This window comes from Mytilus edulis, chromosome 10 (genome assembly GCF_963676685.1).
Source record: "Mytilus edulis chromosome 10, xbMytEdul2.2, whole genome shotgun sequence".
NCBI lineage: Eukaryota > Metazoa > Mollusca > Bivalvia > Mytilida > Mytilidae > Mytilus > Mytilus edulis.
Window position 1 is genome coordinate 6833825 of NC_092353.1, and position 6786 is coordinate 6840610.

The window sequence follows — 6786 nt, forward strand, 5'->3', positions numbered from 1 at the left end:
ATGACAAAATCAAAAGCCTAAACACGTCAAACGTATGGATAAACACTGCCTTATTTTCCGACTTGGTACTGGTTTTTTTTCTCATGTAGAAAATGGTGGATTAAACCTGGTTTTAAAGCTAGCTAAACTTTTCACTTGCATGACAGTCGTATTAAATTCCACTATATTAACAACGATTTGTTAACAAAACAAAGAGACATAATAGGTAAAGTGTCAGCATATACATGTATGTGTAGTTTAATGATAAGGATCAACTATATCTGAATTTAACATAAACAGACTCTGTAGTGTAGGCTTTGCTCATTGTTGAAGGCCGTACGGTGACCCATAGTTGTACATTTCTTTGTCATTTGGTTTCTTGTGGAGAGTTGTCTAATTGGCAATCATACCAAATTTTCTTTTGTATATGGCTTAGTCACTAAACTCTGTACTGTTCTATATTTACAGGCCTATTGAACTCAACTGTAAGTTAATAATAAGTATGGTAGCTTTATTAAGTTACCTCTTTGTATATCGATACAGTATCCTCTAGTAAAGTTTCCGGTACTAACTTTCGATGTAAATCTCAGCACACTGTTTTTGTTTAACACCAAAAAACGAGTTATTTGCCCGGATGTACATCCTATTGGAAACAGATTTTGATTTAGCTGTAATGTTTCCATGTAATAAAAGTCAAGATATAGCTCAATTCCACATCCTGATTCTTTTGGTGCTGAACTGGGTAAATTTCCATATGGTTGAATATACATTTGAGAGGTTTCTAAACTATGGTTTTCGATAAATACAAGGCATGTGCAATTATTTTCCTGTGAACTTGCACGAAGGGTAACATGATCAAAATTTTCATTCCCATCTTTTGATTCACCTATCTGTTCAATTGCAAAACCAGCTTGGCACATATTAGTTACTACGAAAAGAAAAAAAAACTATTAAACATTTGTGTCTAAAAATGCCAAAATTGTAAGTTTTAGATTCTTAATTTGATTTTGAAAAAAACACCTTCTGTTAGTCAATCATTTCTTGATAATTCAAATAAATCAAAACAAATCAAAGTGAAGTAAAGTAAATGACCAAAAATAACTCACTGTGGAAAAAATCCAGATAGGTCAACTATGCGTTGAGCTAGCCTTCTGTTTATAATGATGTGTTCAATATTATAATGATATGTTCAATAGTTAACAGTGTCTGCACAACAAGGATTATGTGTTTCAAAATATTGGAAAAACAATTCATTTTTACAGAAGAAACGTAAATTGATCCAAGGCAAATAAACTTCACATACAAATATTTAATACTCTTGTTTTGTATTCCATATTATAGGTTGTACTCAAGCCACGCCTGTTTTTGGGAGATATGATAGATATCTTGTTTTGTTTACGAAATGATTCTCGGAAATGATCTCTATGTTTCATCTCATAGAGACATTACTTTGAAATGTTGAAAATATGCTGCACAGCTCTGTTTTGAACTTTAAAAAAAAAGAATGGAAGTGCATATCAATTTACCATCCTAGGAAATATTTTTTTACGAAACAACTACTGAAAGTGGCACAGTTTTAGCCACAAAGGGAGTTCTGATGGTGAACAGCATTATATATATTTACAGAAATGCAACCTAGACAGATTTTTTTAAACAAATATTGCCTTTGTGTACCTTGGGATCTTGGTTTTATGCTTGGACAAGGATCTGGTACGATACATAAACTAACTGCAAAATAAAATGTGTAAAGAATATGTGTTAAATGTGTTGCTCACAAACATAAGTATATTTTTGACTAATGTTAAAGTCTTTAGAAAACATGTAAATATCTTAGAACTGTAACACAAAAATAGTTTCATTTTTTTATATTTTTAGTTATATTAATGAATCTACATTACAATTTCTATGTGTTCCATACATTTGGGATATGTATTACGGTTTAAGGGCATACGATACAGTTTTGATTCCGTATTCAAATTTTCATGTAGGCTATTTTTTACCTGCTTAAATCAAATATGTAATAAACAATATACCTTCATGTGCTACTTTTGAGTAAATTGAGGTTCAAATTTCAGATATTTTATAAAAATACGGATTTGTGGACGTATCTTATCTTTCTATAGAAATACATAACTTTTTTGTTTTAAAAGATAAACACAATCAGTTTTTGTTAAATTATTTGTAATTTATGTGTTTTATAAATATTGCAGATAATTGTACATTTTATTTTTACAAACAACTCAAATTTACCAAATGATCATGAATGTCGAAAAGAACGTCATTTTTTGCTGTATATTAATCAAATTAAAAAAAATTGCACTATTCACATTTTCATGAAAATTGGTACACATAATCTTCTCGCGTAATCAAACCAAATGGCATTTTTAAAAAGGGGTCCATGAACTCGTTTTCAAGTTAAATAAGTTTGAATGATAAAAATCAGTCGATAAATTAATCTTTTCCTGATAGTCATAGTTTGACGTCGCGAAAATAACAATTTACGTTAGCAACGTCATTACCTGCACTGTAACTGTATCGTATGCATTTAAGAAAGCAAGTATTGATAATTTTGAATGATTCCACAAGTTTGTTTATACCCTCGTGACAATCGTATTCAAATAGTCGACCACCTGTCAATGTAGTAAAATTCAGAATGTGTCAAAGAGACAACAACCCGACCATAAAGCAAACAACAGCCGAAGGCAACCAATGGGTCTTCAATGTAGCGAGAAACTCCCGAACCCAGAGTCGTCATTCAGCTGTTTACATCACAGAATATAGATATACTTTATGACGAGTATATATTCTAACTGAGAAAATTGCAAACATATGTCTTTTTTTTTTCAAAAGTTAACCTTATATCAATTTGATAGCATTGTGTAAGTGCTTTTAATTTATTTGAAGGTACAAAGCTTCACTGTAAGATACCAATATATACCTAATGAACATTCTTTGGATGAGCATTACTACGTATATAAATAGATGACAAAATATATATCATGATTTTTTAATAACACATACACAATGTACACTTCCTGGTTTAGTATACGTGTTTGGAAACCGAATAAATAAAGAAACTTTATTTTCTGAACTTAAACAAACTACATAAGTACTTACATCTGCTTTTCCATATCCAGAATAAAATATATAAATAACCAGTTTTAGTTCCCATATTCACTTTTCTAACAAATCAGAAATGTCGATATTTATTTGAACTTCATACTTCAACGATTATTCAAATAAAATTTGTTTAAATGCCTTTTCTACATGTTTCTGAACATATAGGTAAGATAGTCAATCAAGCATTAATTTAAGTTTTTAGTTACTCTTTTAATTTTTATGTTTTTCCCTTGCAACTTTGTAACACCAAACAATACTTTATTAATGATGCGTTTCATAATACATTATGAAGTGTTTATGCGTAATGTGAATATAAGTAAAAGTTTGTTGCTTGCAATTGAATAATTTTGTATACTTGTTTAGATCTAAATATTTTTTTATTATAAATATATATTAAGACACATTTCTTTAACCTATTTTTATTCTATGTAAACAAAAATGAAAGAGAGAATAAACCTTGTCGCTTAGTAAAGGGATGTGATGTCACAAACATGTTACAATTATCGATATACCTAACATGAAATTGCTGTTTTAAAAACGGAATACGCTGAAATGCAATTTTTACCCTGTAGTCTAGATCGTTATTTTCATAATAATCTTGGAGATTTCTATATATTTCAATTTTTCTACCTTTTCTGAGTAAAAAAAAAATCTTATATAAAGTAACTATTTTAAAGCTAACATTTTCGTTTCAAAAGTTGAGAAATCTGACTCAAAACAAAAAATATCGAAGTAGACCTAAATAAATAAGCGGCAGTACCCTAACGATTTTCGAATGTGTATGTCAAGTCCATTTGGAATATACATTGCAATGTTGTTGAAGGAAAGAATCAAAAACTGGTGTTACCTATCCGTGAATCAATCGCCAGGCTTTTTGGCCATACGACTATTCTTGTATATTAAAATTAGAAGCAGCAGGACAATACATTCGTGACTATTGCCGTAGAAATATTGTAGTGTCAGCTTTAGTCGTTTGTCGGCTGGGGTATTTTGTCTATACTATAAGAACACCGATGTGATCAAAAAGCTTATCAGACAAGAACTTTACGTATAGTTTAGATATGTAACTTCCAGAGACGTATTTGTTGCTACTGAGAAATGAGGCAACTGTGTTTCGTTTGCTATAATTCTAGCTTGAATGCGTCTATCTGAAATAATTTAAAGAAAAATATTTAGATCTGATACTAACCTTCTAATGTCAGAGGTATCTATAATGAATGACATCAGATCATCGATAAATACAACACCTGGCATATATATTGTCGAACAAAAAGTTTAAGGATAATGATGCTTGAGAATTTTCCGTAGAATTTGCTATGGATTTAAAACGATCTTTAAATTATCTGCTCTTTCGTCGGGTTGTTGACTTATTGCCCATTTCCATTCTCGATTTTATGTTTTCAAATTTAAATTCACGAAGACCAAATCTTAAAAGTTATGTCGCTGAACTTCATAGAGTGCAATCTTAAATTAAAATATTGTAAAATCCTTCCTGTCACTTTTGGGTCTTCCTCAGCTTCGATTTGGCCGCTATCCATGTGTTATTATACTTATACTTATAAGATTTTACAGTTGCGTTTCTGGGAGATAATATTAGAGATAATATCTAGGTTACAGTAAGTAAGCAATGAATATCAAATAACTCCCAAACAGAGACGTAACAGCTGTATTATAATTATACAAATTGCAAACACAGTTGTATTAAAAAGATCAAATTAACGACTAGTGCATCAAGACAATTTAAATAAACATGATAAAGCTATACACTCTGAAAACACGAAGTTGTTATGAAGAAAGGCTTACACGTCATTGTAATAGAGGGGCGAGGGATACCAGAGGGACATTCAACTAATAGAACGAAAACAAACTGTCCACGCCATGACCAAAAAAAAGACAAACACTCAAATAAAAGTACACAAGACACAACATAGTAAACTATTGATTTAGCAACACTAACCCCACCTGAAAGTGACTCAGAAGTGTCAGCAGATTTTGCTCAACATGTGGCAGCCGTCATGTTATTACAAACCCGGTAAATAGTCTAATAGGATAGGTCACATTCGCGAAAGAGGAAGATGAGTAAAGTTACAACATAAGGAACATATCCAATATCATCTGTGAGACGGATATTCCATTACGGTCAACCAACTTGTGATGGTGTCCGTAAAATTTACGAAATAATTATTTCAACTGCACCATTTGGAACTTTTGGTTTAATACCTTCATAATTATGAGCAGCAACTCTCTATCAAGGAATTCATAATATGAAAAGTCCAGTAACATCGTTTCAACTAGGATATATATACTCCATATACAGGCGCTGCTGGAATGTTGCTACATAGAAAAGGGATCTGCAATCATTTCATTTGTCGTTAAGTTTTGTTTTCAACCGACCCTCGTTGTCAATTTCTAAAGTAAGTGAAGATATGAGGCGGATTTTACTGTATCTGTTGTATCATTTATCTCTTCGTGTAGTTCGATTGGATAGTTATCAAAGTTACCAGGATGCCTTCAACATAATAAGTTTTACCTTTTACAGAACATAATTGCTACCACAGTGCATGCTATAACAACTATACCAGCACTTGCTCCAGTTGCTAGGTATACTGTCGAGTCATCTGAAAGATAACAAAACCAGTAAATGTTGTTATAGTTAATCCAGTGAGTAAACATCTACTATATTCATACGAATATATTGATATTTATAAGTTAAAGGACGACATATTCATTTTGGCAATTAAGACAACCAATCAGTTTTGAAAAACAGATAACTAAAATTTTACCAGACCCGAATTTAGAATTAATACAATTGGGATTGCAGATACTTTTGTAATAGACAGCGCATATAGACTTAAACAAAAAAAAACAAGCACTTATAATTATGTCTGAATGAACAGAATGTTGTAATGATTTACAAAATAAAACAGCATAGAAATTAAGAGACGTTTTAATTGTACTGATATCAAATTTAATGCAATAATTTACTTAAAACTATTTTTTCGATCCCTGTATCCACAACTTTAATGAACCAGATTCAGTAAGAAAGTGATTTAAACAAATCTTTTCTGCTGGATTTTTAATCAACCAACTAAGTGACATGATCGAATCGTAAAGTGGCAAACTCCACTTGGATAATGAAGTATCTATATCATAAACATTTGTAAATATTCAACAATTACAGATTCAAGAACTGTCTTGAAATCAAAATACTATTCATCGCTGCGTGATTTTTATTGTTAACTTTGCATCGATGTACGTCTCTAACTTGATTTAATGTATTTGTATCTGACACCTAAGACAATGCATAGCTTTATTTCGAACAGATTTTTTTATTCATAATGTCTTTCTCATTCATTTATTTTATAATTACTAAATATTTGCAAAAAGAAAAATGGTTTTGTGCTATCTTTGGTAAATTATTTTTTTTTTGTCATATGTTACAAAATATTTTATCGACATTTTAAAGTGGCCTTGATTTGTCATTATATCTGGACAAATTTTCCTACCTTATTCAGGATACAGGAATTCATCCTGTGTTAATGAAGTTTACAAATATAGGCTGAGGATTTTTATAAATACTTTTTTCATATTAATTTCGTGCTTGTGATATTGCATGTATACACTTCGTCACAAAAGTGTTGCAATCTAAAAGTATTTGTGGCACATTGTGCTCATTTTGCAAATATA